Below are 15,528 nucleotides of genomic sequence, written 5' to 3'. Positions count from 1 at the left end.
AGTCAGTTAATCATAGCTTATTTTTTAGGAAACAGAGGAAGTCTACGTTATAAAGTTTCTGGGGGGGGGGGGGGGGGTTAGTGGGAGATGAATTTAAGTAGAGTTGATTGATTTGACGAATTAAGAGATTTGTTAAAATTTATAAAAAGTTCTAATGAGTCTTTCTTATTTAAAAAGTTTATGAAACTGATTTTAAGAATTTTTGAGTATATATGCAATATTTTGGAAGTCTTATTTTACATCTTAAAATCTTAAATGGCAATTGATAACGGGTCAGGTGGCAGATGAATTTAAGTAGAGTTGATTGATTTGACGAATTAAGAGATTTGTTAAAATTTATAAAAAGTTCTAATGAGTCTTTCTTATTTAAAAAGTTTATGAAACTGATTTTAAGAATTTTTGAGTATATATGCAATATTTTGGAAGTCTTATTTTACATCTTAAAATCTTAAATGGCAATTGATAACGGGTCAGGTGGCAGTAACGAGAAATTTAGTGAGACGGAATATGAGGTGCGATAATTATTGTCCAAGGTGTGGAGAAATAGAAAAATCTGTAACTCATGCAATATTTGAGTGCCCTCCACCTCTACAAGTATGGTCCTTATCAGCAACTCCTACATGCTCAGGTATATTTCCAGTGTCAAGCGTCTACACAAACATGGACTATCTATTCTGGAGGAAGAATGATATCTTACAACCAGACCTAAGACAGGGATCCTTATCCCTGGATAATTTGGTATATTTGGAAGGCTCGTAATGATAAGCTATTCAGGGGAATAGACAGAGACCCTTTGGAACTAGTTCGATACGTAGAAAGTGAATGTCAAGCATGGTTTAATGCAAATGAGATGATACCACCGGTAGTACAGGCCAACGATAATGAGGAAATCCAAGTCTTAAGCTTGGGTAATATTTGCATGCTAGATGGGTCTTGGACAACTTCAGATCGCTTTAGTGGATGTGGATGGGTTTGGATGGATAGCGGGGAGAACATACAACTTATGGGAACACGGAATTTTACTCGATGTGAATCAGCATTGCATTCGGAGGTAGAAGCTCTGCGATGGGCGATGGAGAATATGCTTCAACACTCGCCATGCTAGAGTTTTGGGACTGACTGCAAGGAACTGATTGCAATGATAAATGAGCCCCAGGAGTGGCCAAGATTCGCGACAGAGTTAGAGAAGATAGAGACGCTTCAGATTTGTTTCCCGGAATTCAAAATCACCCATGTGCCACGAGCGCGCAACCAGATGTCTGATTTTTTAGCTAAGACTGCTAGGACCTTTCACAGGGAGTTACTTTTCATTGGTTGTTCTATTCCGGTCTGGTTACCCAGACCACCTCAAGCTTGAGTAATAGAATGGCAGTTAGACGTCAAAAAAAAAAAATGTTAAGACTCCAAGTTTCAACAACACTAGATTTTGATAGAATTAAGAATCCTTAAAATCCAAACTTTTTAAAACAATGGATTATATATGTCATTAAAGAATCATCAAACAAATAACACTTTGGTTTTATAAGAATGTTAGGATCCATTAGTCAAAAACTATAGATTTTTAAAATTCTAACAATTATTATAAATGTAGTTCCCACTAGTTCCCACTAGTTCCCACTAACACCTCCTTATACATGTTAATAAATTCATCTTATACACATATTTTGTATATCTATCTAACATTTCTAAACGATTAAATACACGAAATTATACATGTTAATAAATTCATCTTATACACATATACTAGGTGATAACCCGCGCCTTGCGCGGGATAAGATTATTAATTTCGTTAATTATAAGATAAGAAGACATTAGAAATTTTGAATGTGGACATCGATTTGGTTATAGAGTGAAATTTTTATAAGTTTAATGTGGATATCGATTTGGTTCTTAAAATATAAAAAGTCTTATAACTAAAAAGCTTGATTTTATTAAGATGCATAATTATAAAACTTATAATAAATAGTTCTTTAGCAAAATTCTGAACGGCAAAACAACATTATTAGGTTAAAAGAAAATAGGGTATTAAGCAAACGAAAAAAGTCTTTAAGCTGGATCAACTCTCCAAGTCTAATTGGAGAATATTTTCAAGAAAAACCATAACGGATTAATCAAAGTAAGTTTATTAGAATTGGTCGGTTTTGCCGTCTCATTAATAATTTGTATAAGAAAAACCATAACGGATTCAAATATAACTATAATATTGAGAAATATCTCTCGAAAGTAAGAAAAACATTGTTGCACACTAAAACTAATTGAAGCTCATTGAACCCTCTATAACACAAAATTTGTTTTCAACTTTAAAAACCCAAAAGTAAAATTTGACATAGAACTCCTATAATTCTAACGTCAAAGTTGATTGATTTGACGAATTAAGAGATTTGTTAAAATTTATAAAAAGTTCTAATGAGTCTTTCTTATTTAAAAAGTTTATGAAACTGATTTTAAGAATTTTTGAGTATATATGCAATATTTTGGAAGTCTTATTTTACATCTTAAAATCTTAAATGGCAATTGATAATGGGTCAGGTGGCAGTAACGAGAAATTTAGTGAGACGGAATATGAGGTGCGATAATTATTGTCCAAGGTGTGGAGAAATAGAAAAATCTGTAACTCATGCAATATTTGAGTGCCCTCCAGCTCTCCAAGTATGGTCCTTATCAGCAACTCCTACATGCTCAGGTATATTTCCAGTGTCAAGCGTCTACACAAACATGGACTATCTATTCTGGAGGAAGAATGTTATCTTACAACCAGACCAAGACAGGGATCTTTATCCCTGGATAATTTGGTATATTTGGAAGGCTCGTAATGATAAGCTATTCAGGGGAATAGACAGAGACCCTTTGGAACTAGTTCGATACGTAGAAAGTGAATGTCAAGCATGGTTTAATGCAAATGAGATGATACCACCGGTAGTACAGGCCAACGATAATGAGGAAATCCAAGTCTTAAGCTTGGGTAATATTTGCATGCTAGATGGGTCTTGGACAACTTCAGATCGCTTTAGTGGATGTGGATGGGTTTGGATGGATAGCGGGGAGAACATACAACTTATGGGAACACGGAATTTTACTCGATGTGAATCAGCATTGCATTCGGAGGTAGAAGCTCTGCGATGGGCGATGAAGAATATGCTTCAACACTCGCCATGCCAGAGTTTTGGGACTGACTGCAAGGAACTGATTGCAATGATAAAGGAGCCCCAGGAGTGGCCAAGATTCGCGACAGAGTTGGAGAAGATAGAGACGCTTCAGATTTGTTTCCCGGAATTCAAAATCACCCATGTGCCACGAGCGCGCAACCAGATGTCTGATTTTTTAGCTAAGACTGCTAGGACCTTTCACAGGGAGTTACTTTTCATTGGTTGTTCTATTCCGGTCTGGTTACCCAGACCACCTCAAGCTTGAGTAATAGAATGGCCGTTAGACGTAAAAAAAAAAATGATAAGACTCCAAGTTTCAACAACACTAGATTTTGATAGAATTAAGAATCCTTAAAATCCAAACTTTTTAAAACAATGGATTATATATGTCATTAAAGAATCATCAAACAAATAACACTTTGGTTTTATAAGAATGTTAGGATCCATTAGTCAAAAACTATAGATTTTTAAAATTCTAACAATTATTATAAATGTAGTTCCCACTAGTTCCCACTAACACCTCCTTATACATGTTAATAAATTCATCTTATACACATATTTTGTATATCTATCTAACATTTCTAAACGATTAAATACACGAAATTATACATGTTAATAAATTCATCTTATACACATATACTAGGTGATAACCCGCGCCTTGCGCGGAATAAGATTATTAATTTCGTTAATTATAAGATAAGAAGACATTAGAAATTTTTAATGTGGACATCGATTTGGTTATAGAGTGAAATTTTTATAAGTTTAATGTGGATATCGATTTGGTTCTTAAAATATAAAAAGTCTTATAACTAAAAAGCTTGATTTTATTAAGATGCATAATTATAAAATTTATAATAAATAGTTCTTTAGCAAAATTCTGAACGGCAAAACAACATTATTAGGTTAAAAGAAAATAGGGTATTAAGCAAACGAAAAAAGTCTTTAAGCTGGATCAACTCTCCAAGTCTAATTGGAGAATATTTTCAAGAAAAACCATAACGGATTAATCAAAGTAAATTTATTAGAATTGGTCGGTTTTGCCGTCTCATTAATAATTTGTATAAGAAAAACCATAACGGATTCAAATATAACTATAATATTGAGAAATATCTCTCGAAAGTAAGAAAAACATTGTTGCAAACTAAAACTAATTGAAGCTCATTGAACCCTCTATAACACAAAATTTGTTTTCAATTTTAAAAACCCAAAAGTAAAATTTGACATAGAACTCCCATAATTCTAACGTCAAAGTCTTGGACGCTGTTGCTTTAAAATCAAAATGGATACAATAGAATCATGAAATATAAAATATAATATTAACGTCAGCAGTTATTATATAGCACCGATATTTAGTAAATATAATAATATCACTCATACTAAACTCACATTGATTTGAAGTACTGTATTTCAGGAATTCGAGGATCAAATAAAATATCCGAACATTCTTCAAAATTTGTGATATAGCTCAAGCAACCTATAAAAATCAACAATTCAGTTCCATAACAAATCTTTAAATAGTGACCTATAAAAGAGTCTAAATTAAAAAAAAATAACTGACCTTCGCCCCACTCAATTTGCCATAGCTCCAATACACAAACAACAACCTTTGCGGTTGATAAAAACCAGTTTTCGTATAACTTCTCTTCTACAGTTCCATAGGCAACACAATTGATTTCAACAAAACTGCAAAAAATATAATGTGTGATGTTATCAAATATGAACTGGTGTAAACATTAAAAAAAAAAAAAGAATAGCACTCACTCAAAATTCATGATGGAAAATTGAATTCGACTTTGGTGTCCAGCATTAACCTGGTTGGGTTGCACTTGAATTAAATCTTCGAGAGGGCCTACATGAACCAAAGCTCCGCATAGATCTAAGTGACATACTAAAACGTGGTTAGACATTAATAGACTATCGAATTTATATGATACTACGAAATATGGAAATAACAGAGAGAACAAAGGATGCGAGATTCAAATCTGACACAATAGTTATAGCAGCCATTATAGAAGAATGAGTGAACATTTAGGTTTTGCTTTTAGGAACGTGAGTAAGAAAGATGGGTTATGATATGTGTCTTATATAGGTCTTAGTTAACCTAATGCAATCAACGCCGTATCACGCAGAAAAAACGAATTACATGTCAAATATTTTTGCCTTGCTCAGCACAATACTATGTATATATTGCCACAAACCAAAGTTTTGAAAATATATGAAAATCCCATATCATTAATAAACCTTGCCAATCACTCAAGGTAGCAAAATCGATTTAAATTGAAGATCCAGTGTTTATTTATGTGTTATAAAAATAACAGATATTGAATTCCGGTTTAAAAGTGTTAACCAAAATAATAGGGGATTTCGGATTAATCACGGTCGTAAACTTGAGCCATACCTGATACTAAACGAATCCTCATGGAGATGGGTTTATACGTACAGAAAAACACATATTGGTTGGACTCTCTTTGTGCTCTGTTCTAAGTAATTTAAGTGGTGATAATAGATGTTGCTTCAGATAAAAGCAATCCGAAAAGAGAGTACTCGAAAAGGGCAAGGCGGGTTATCATTTACGGCTGAGGCTATGAAACAATATAAGACTTATATGTTTTGGTATGTATATCACACAATGCCGGCACCGCTGCTAGCTGCATTGCCCACATTACATATGGAAACTGAGTTATTATCATCAAATTATTCAGATATTTGGGATGCTTCGATAGCACCTTAGCTACTGACTTATGTTGAGACCACTCTCCTTTTAGCTTTGGATCAACACACTGCTTCACTTTATCTTCACTTAGGAACGTGAGTAAGTGAAGCTTCGATTTAACGGTGTAGCCTGATAGAAGGAATCGAAAAAGCATTCCATAAAACAATAACAATCATTGTTTTAAGAAAACTAACTAAATCATCAATGCTTACAGTACGAACGTAAATCATTTAATCTATATCGTATAGACATTTATATACACACAATCGTTATAGCTGTACAAAGTTGGATAATACAATGTTATAGCTATGCACATCACTCTTCTGTGTCAACTGTCCCGTCATAGCATATCTGCAAACAGAAACACACGTCTTTAGTTGCTATAATTTCATCTCGATACAATACAACAGAGGTTTAAGGTTTTACAGAAACGTTACTCAGGAGCGTGATAGCCAAAGGTACCCAATGAAGAATTCTCGTAGACTCATCTCTTGATTTCACGTACAACAACAATAACTAAGCGAACATTACTATGGATCTTCACAGCCAAAGCTTCCCAATAATGAGTTAACGTAAACAAGTCTCGTGATTTATACAACAACAGTAACATTGTTAACACGTCTTGTGAGTTAACGTAAACAACAGTAATGAAGCTTGGATTTTGATAAGAGAGGGGATGATGAGTTAACGTAATTTTCTAACGAAGTAAACACGTCTCGTGAGTTTACGTAATGTCCTAAGTTCTAAGAATAAAAGGAAACAAATTTTTGAGAAGCTCTATTAAAGCGACACGTTGGCGAATTTTTTTTTAAGTTATTGTGAGAGCGTCATGTGGCAAAGGTACTGCGAAAGCATTAAAGCTAATGTTTCTCTTTTAATATATAAATTTGTATATCTATCTAACATTTCTTTGACCAAAAAAAATCTAACATCTCTAAACGATCAAATACAAGTAATGTGTTCGGTTAAAAACATGTAGAAAATTTTAATAAGGCTATGATAGAGAAGTATTTAATCTAGTTAGTCTTTCGCATGTGATTCTACCTACATGTAGGCCTGAGATTTTTATCCGAGATCCGGATTCGATTCGAGATCCGAAAATCCGGATATCCGGAGGGGCCGAATTCGGATCCGGATAGTAAAATGTTGCCGGATCCGGATATCTTGATTTTTTAGTCTGGATATCAGGATCCGTAAGTTTTATTAATAACTATTTCAAAAAATAGTAATATCTATATATAAAAACTAATTTTATTTAATATATTTTCATTTTTATAATAGTATATATAAATTTTATGTAAATTTTGTAATATTATACATAGAAATAATTAAAAACATTCTATATAATTTTATTTTTAAATTATTGTTAATATTTTATGTATATTAATATTATTATTTATTTATTTTAAGGATCCAATTCTGAATCCGGATATCCGCCAGATATTACAATTTTTAGAAGGTATTAATATTATTATTTATTTATTTTAAGGATCCAAATCTGAATCCGGATGTCCGCCGGATATTATAATTTTTAGAAGGATATCTGACGCCCGGATATCCGAGAACCCCGTATCCGGATAAAGATAGTAAAATTATGGATCCGGCGGATAAGGATCTGGATCCGGATACCTTAAAATTGTCCGAATATCCGATCCGTCACAGACCTACCTACTTGTATTAAAAATCCAGTTAGCTAACATGAGGAACTTTCTCTATTAAAAACATTTCTTATAACTTTTAGCCGCAATATTTGTGTAAATTTAGTGTGCCTGACCCTGCTGACCTAATAACAATTAACTGAATCTTATTAGATAACGATTTGTAATGGGGAATCATAATAACACCAATGGGTACACCTTGCATGCGTTACGCGTATTCGTACTATTCAGTTATAATAATATAATCGTAAATTTGTGCGTTGTTTTTTTTTCCTGGTTGAGATACCTTTTCCGATTAAAATAAGTAAAAAATTTAAATAAGAGTAATTAAAGGTTAATGAGATTATATAAGCATGTTCAAAAAGTTGATTATGATCATTTGTTAAATGATTACTCTCCTGGGCTAAGTTTTAAGATTGGATTTTTTTTTCAGTGACACAAAATGAGAAACAAGGATAAATTAATAAAAAAAAAGTACATTAGGCGGTGCGTACTAAAAACAATGCACAAATAATTCTATACTCTTGTACGTAGACAACCTAGAAAGCTTCGAATGATTTAATGAGACCATCAACAATAGGCATGTTAAATCATTTCTTCAACTTTTGAAACTAATGTAAGATGAATGTTGAATTGAGAAAAAACATATGTGGATTCACAATACTTTCAAATAGTTAAAACTTGAAAGTGAATATATAAATTGGAGTTCACTTTAACACATGTTCTATTATTATTAGTTATCTAGTTTTTATTACTTTCTATTTTCATCCAATAATTTAAACTTAATTATTTTATAGTAAAATACTTTTCTAAATAATAAAAATTATACCAAAATTCATCATTTGTAATGATCTATAAATAAAGACTAGTTTCATTTTATTTGGATATAGAATAAAAATATTTATTTTTTATAGCTTTTATTTTTTTATTAATATTAATTTTATCAACTCAGTTGAAAATATGTCATTTTTAATTATTGAGTTTAATTACAATTAATTTTTAAATTAATATATTGCTACTCGCTTTGTTTCATATTAAATGTTACTTTAATTTCTTTTCTTGTTACAAAAAGAGTGTTATTTTAGAATTGCAATGCAACTTTCAGCGAAAACTTAATTACATATACATTGATTTTATAAATTATTTCATTTATCTCAAATACTATTAGTTGAATATGTGTAATTAATAAGAACTTTAATGCATTTCAATCATTTTCTTAATCTGTGAGAAAAATGTCAGAATAACATTCGTTACGAAAAGAAAAGAGTATTTGGCATGGAAATAAAAATATAAATTAAGATGTTAAATTTAATTAAACACAATCATTGCAGAGAAAAAAATTATGTATGTGTTGAATTAATAGGTGGAAGAAAGAAAAGATGATGTGGATTATAAAAAAATGTTTATGAAAAGGAAGGAGTATTTGGCATAGAAATAAAAATATAAATTAAGATGTTAAATTTAATTAAACACAATCATTGCAGAGAAAAAAATTATGTATGTGTTGAATTAATAGGTGCAAGAAAGAAAAAATTATGTGGATTATAAAAAAATGTAAATTAGAGTGTTGAATCCAAATGATCATTGTACATAGTCTTATAAGAAAATGTACTAACATTTATCAAAGAGAAAAGGTATTGAAAAGAAGACACTAATAAATGTATTGAAAAATTTTGGAAAATAAAATATATTAACAGAAGTTAAAACATTTTAATGTAATGTTTAACATTTTTATAGTTTGAGTCGTCAGAAAATTAGGCATATTAATTTTTCTAAAATTTGAATACCGAAATGAAAATTATATTGAGTTATATCCAGAACCGGCTTGGAGATTAGACAGGCGGACGCAAGTGGTGAGGTACGGGGCACGTGCCCCCATCTAATTTTGATTTTTCTTCAATAATTACTACAAGACACTAGTTTAAGAAATGCAATTTAAATCTATTATTAGTACATAATGAAATAAAATGATGTGCCCCCATCTAAATATGATCCTGCATCCGCCCATGAGTCACATCCAAGTATTATACATATATATTAGAAAACAAATAAGTTCAAAACAAAAGAACAATTCCCTGACAGATTCGAAAACTCAGTCAGATAAATTAGTTCAAAACTTTTAAACAAGTTTAAAAATGATCATCCCTTCGAATCCACGAAACTTCACACTCATAACATTCTCTTTCTAACCGGACCCATCCTCGTTACACTTTTGCTATTGTTTTTCCATTTTCTACAAAACAGTATTTGCTTTTCTTATACAGTTTAATCTGTCGAACGATATTAATTCTGTTCATATCTTTTTTTTTTTTTTTTTAAAACTGGCCTTTCTGTAATTCTGTCGAATCATATTATAATAAGATATCTCATATGTGCTTAGCGTGTACAATTACATAAACAGGCTCATAAAACACATACAGTAAAATAGATTGGGTTTTAAATTTCACTTGAGAATACGTTTTCCTAGTTCAAATACCATTCACAATACACAAAGAAATATATTAAGCACGTTTACTATCTAGATTAGTTTTCGAAAAGTACAACCATTTTGATAAAACCAAAAGAAAACGACATCTTCCATCTATTATCACAATATACTCCAATTATAAGAAAATATCCTAATATATTGGAAATATATAATTACTCTGTTGCAGAGATTGCACGCATGTGTGGACTGCAGTTATTATAAAATGACACCTTCTCCAAAATCATGTGAGCTTGTGCATGCAATAAAAGGAGATTCCATTTAATCAACTCATCAAGAGAAATAGTTTATTAAAAAAATCATAAGAAAATTTCAACAAGTTCAAACTAGGGTTTAGGATTTAAGGACGTAGGGGTTAGGGTCTTTTAATCCAAAAATCAATCATCATACTTTCTGCTTCAATAACTTGTTTTTAATACATAGAAGTGACTTAGACTTAATATTCCATTACATCAAAGCTTAAAATTCTCTAATGAAGATGGGGTCAAGAAGAGCCTAATTGCCTATCATTTTCCCCTATAAATACTTAATTATTCAAAAGGTAGCGTCAACTGTCAACTAATCTAGTTCTTGACATGAACACCTAGTCTAGAAGCCTCTCAAACATTTCTGAGTAAAATATACTCCTTCTCTTCCTAAATATAAAATATTTAGGAAAAAACAAACATATTAAAAAAATAATTGTATTTAACCAATTACAAAATAGATTATTAAATATGATTGGTTACACAATTTTTAATAAAGTAAAAGTTACCTAGAAAGTTGAAAACATATTGTATATTGGAACATCAAATTTTTTTGAAACATCCTACATTTAGGAACAGGTGGAGTACTGTAATTCATAGACTCAACAAATTAAGATTCTCTAATATAATCCCTAGCCCGTCATTAATTGCTTTTAAGACATAGTAATAAGACTACTATATTAAGTGTCGTTTTGGGTTTGTGCATACGAATTAAAGAAACAATTAATTTTGTATATTTCCTATATAAAAACATAATTACCAATACATCTAGCCATATTTCAACCAATAGAAAAAAGTTATTGAATAAAATTAATAAATTTTACACTGAAAATCGAAAACGACACTTATTTTGTAACAAAAAAATTTTCTACAACTACACTTAATATGAAACGGAGGGAGTATGATCTTAGCACGTATCATTAAAGACAAGGAAACCATAGATGAACTTGGTGAAAGATGAAACAAAAAGAGTACTCCCTCTGTTTTTTATTGTAAGTAGTTTTAGATGAATGCACAAATATTAAGAAAGTTATTAATTTTTCCAAAAGTAGCATTTGATATATAAATTATGTGTAATTAAACTAATCATAAATAAGTATATATTATTTGATTGGTAACACTATACCCAATAAAAGTAAAAATTACTTAAAATTATGAAAGCTATTTATATTTTGAAACAAACAAATTTTGCTTAAGCTACTTACAATAAAAAACAGAGGGAGTATTAGTTACTCCAAATCACTAAAGGGCAGTAGTTAGAACTTAGAATTCCATACAGAGCAATCATTTCTCAAAAGGGTAAGTGAGAGAGGAAACAAATAGGCACTTGATTAAGAGTCTAGACCAGCTTCTTAAACTAACTCCAAAATTTTCGATAATGTCAATAACACCATCAATTAGATTCTTCTTGGCATGTCGTCATAATGACTTAGTGTAAAATGTTATATACCAAAAAAGGCAACTATAAACAAAGAAATCAAGAAGATAATCAAACTTATGAACGTATGAATGTTTAGTTAAAAAGCGGTCCATTTTCTTGATGTAGACGAAAGCTGGGTCAAGCTCAGGAACCAATGGTTCTTTATGAAAATCCGGGAGAGTATATGAAAGAAATGTTTGGGGATCCCAAGAAAAGAAAAGAATGACACAGAACTCAAAGAAGAACAATGACAACACAATCTTTTCCTTGAAACAGCAGTCTCTCTCATTTCAAATCCCCAAACCACTCTCATCAAGAAAAGAGAAAAAGAACAGGTTATTCCAAAAGAAGCACAACACTAAAACGACCACGCACATGGCATTATATGATTCTCTTCCTCCTTTGCAAAATGATTTTGACTTAAGCCAAAACTAACACACATTGATGGTATAAGTAGAGACTGGACGCGTTACAGAAGCAGACAGCGATTCATAGAGAACTGTGAGAACTGAGACTTTTATGCATTAAATAAATAAATAAGCAAAGTTTCAAAAAATTAACAAAATATTTTCCTTGGGCTGTACTTTGATTTATTTAACATATAAACAGGTTAGATTTTGTTCATAAGTATACTGGCCAGTTAAGATGACCAAGCTGTGGATGCTGATAGGCACCTACTTGAACCGGAGAAGGAGATGGAGCAACTCGAGCCCAATGATATCACCCAACCAATAAATAAGATAAATCATAAGTTTAAAGTTCGAAAAGACGAAAAAGATGAAAAAGTATATGTTCAGAATTACTAATAAAAATTGAATTTTTATATTTGATGTAAAAATGTAAGAGATATGTATATACTCCTTCCGTTCCAGTACGTATGATGTTTAAAGGAATTTTATTGTTTTATAATATAAGATGTTTTTACATATTTAGGTAATTTAAGTTTCATCAAAAACTATGTAGCTAATTATCTTTTTCCTACTTTATTTACAATTAAATTAATTAATTTTAAATTATATTTTAATGATATTCATTCCTCACAGAGCTAAATGAAGCAGAGTCTTCTTGGTCCTGTATTTAAAAGGCTCCCATTTTTAAGACTAGGGATCATTACCCGCGCCACGGCGCGGAGTTTTTACATTTTAATCTTTTTTTGTCTCTTGCTTACTAATCTAGCATTCAGTTTTTCAATGCATTTTATCTTCACCCTCTCCTCTTGTCTTGTTTACATTTGTTTTCACGTTTTGTCATTTGATTTGTCTTAGTTTTGGCTTATGTAATAACTTAACCCTGCTCATTCTTTTTTTTATTCTTTATTGATTGATATTTTTATCTCGCTTAGCTCTGTGTTGCCACTAATTTGCTCGAATCATTTTTCATCATCTGCTTCGTATTCTTTTCATACTCATTAAATATTGTCTCCAATCTCTTTAAATCCTAAAAATCCTACGTGTTCTTTTGTTTATTAAATCACATATTAAATATTGTTGAAACTGTTTATTTATTCGAATAAATCTTTACGTTTATAACTAAGATGATAGGATAAAAGACAAATTATAATTTAGTTGAAATTAAAGTCTAAAATAGAAGTTATTAAACTTGCAATCCTTCTTTTTGTTATCCAAGATAGCTTTAGTCAAATCAGTTATATTGATTTAGAAAACCCATAAGCTATTTCAATCCCAAACAACAAAAAAACAGACGCATTTGTTATTGACACTGCGACGGGTTTCCTTTACTATAAACATAATTGCTTGTCACAACTGTTAATAAACCCAAATGTGTTTACAAAAGCTACCCATATAAGAGATTCATACTCATTTCTCTTTCTCTAGTCATTTCCTATGTTAGTAGCTATCATAATACAATCATCATACAAAGGATATATCTCTTGGTTCCATATAGAACATGCAAAAGGACTATTTTCTGCAGACCCCATGATCACTGAGTATTATAAATATCAAACTCTGTCTATGGTCTATTTATATGTTGAAGAAATGCCTCGAATGTAGCTTCCAAATAATGATTTCCAGGTCAACACATTGCATGTTAACCTCCACAATGGGATCATCGGATCTGCATATACCGCTACATGTCAAGTCGAACGCAGCTACACATATGTTCCCTGCTTGTGCCTTTCATTCACAATATGCAATTCTCCCAAGAATCAGAATCAATATTAAATGATGTAAAAGTTTTAGAGTCACAACAGACTTTGTATCGCCAAGCCCAATAAACCAAGCACCCAACGTAACATCCCCACTTGCCTATTTGTGCAGAAAATTACTTGATCATTATATAGTAGCACCGAGAAATTAGATGGAGAATGAGGTATGAATGCAAAGTAGACAAAACAGTTAAAATCTTACTAATTATGGGAAATATAAGAAATCAATTCTCTTGAAATGGCGTATAACTGTCCAATAGCGTGACAGAAGTACTTGTTCATGTTCTCACCAAACTTCCAATTCTAAATGTATATATAAATCTATTAGAGTTATTGCCAGCGCTCTGTTGCGATATTTGTTAGCTAAAATAATTCATCCAACATAATAGGAAAAAGAAACCAACGAAATTGTAAAGCTAACCATCAGCTGAGATGCTTTTGTTGTCCTGACACATTGCAAGCTTAGTGATTTCACTGTCAAAAGCAACAAACTCAGCAGTCATATACATCCGAGACATTTATTTACAAATGGTTCCTAGCACAGAAAAAACATATTATTATGTTACGGATGATAAGTTTGATGCATAAAAACTGTTTAAATATTTTTCAACTGAACATTTTTGCCTACTGAATTACCTTACAACACCCACTGCATTGTGATTTTGGCATGTTAAAGCTGAGAATCAACATTGGAGCTTCCGTTAGCATTTGGAACATGAAATATATCATCATATTCCATTGACAATAGCTGCAAAAGAACTCTGCTAGTAAGGTAATCGTGATTAGTAATTCTTTACATCTTAGTGCCGTGTAACTTCAAACGATAGACACTTACAATCGACGACTCTCAAAGATGGACCGCAAACCATCTAATGATATGTTTACCTTGTCGTATAAGTAATCCATGTCACTTCCTTCCCACGGGTAACGTTGCTGGTGCAGATCAATTCCATCCACCTCTTCCTCGTCATTAGGATGCTCTGCAATATACCCTCTGTAAGGTTCAAATTTATGTCGCTAGGATTATCAGAGAAAGAAATATAAAGTACCCTCCAAATCTTCTGGAGCATCGACATTTTCTTTATTCAATGATCTTCATTTAACCTAACAACCATCAAAATAAAAAGAATGCGAGGCACATAATCTTCAAAATCCAAGTTTAATGAATGAAAAAAAAAACAAAGGAAGACAGAAAATGTCAAACACTTCTTCTTCTTTTACTTCTTGGCTCCCGTAAATGAACTGTCAAAGCTATCATTATTTGCAGAAAAAAGATTAAACAAAGCAACTGGTGAAAAGAAACAAATATGTTTCACAGCACATAAACTCTTCTTGAACAATCAGGCAACGGATAGTATGTCTCCCGTGTGACTCAGCTGAGTCCTCGATGGCATCCTGAACGACAAATGTCTTCTTCTTCTTCTTGGTTTGATCAAAGGGTGCAAGCTAAGGATGACCAAAGAAAATTAAAACCATACAATCATGATTTATCAGGCAAAATAAAAGAACCGATGATGAATTTATTAAAGATGGGGAGATGTAGAGACTAAAGAAGATAAACTGATTCATGGAACTCAAAGAGCCAATCTGTGTTTCTTAGATGAGTCATGAACCGATGATTAAAAATTGAAAACCCTAAACTTCCATTGAAGAGAACGCTTACGGACCAAAGAGGTCTATTGGGCCTTTTTTTT

Source organism: Brassica napus, chromosome C3 (assembly GCF_020379485.1).
Source record: "Brassica napus cultivar Da-Ae chromosome C3, Da-Ae, whole genome shotgun sequence".
Taxonomy (NCBI): Eukaryota; Viridiplantae; Streptophyta; class Magnoliopsida; order Brassicales; family Brassicaceae; genus Brassica; species Brassica napus.
This window is presented reverse-complemented; position numbering follows the sequence as displayed.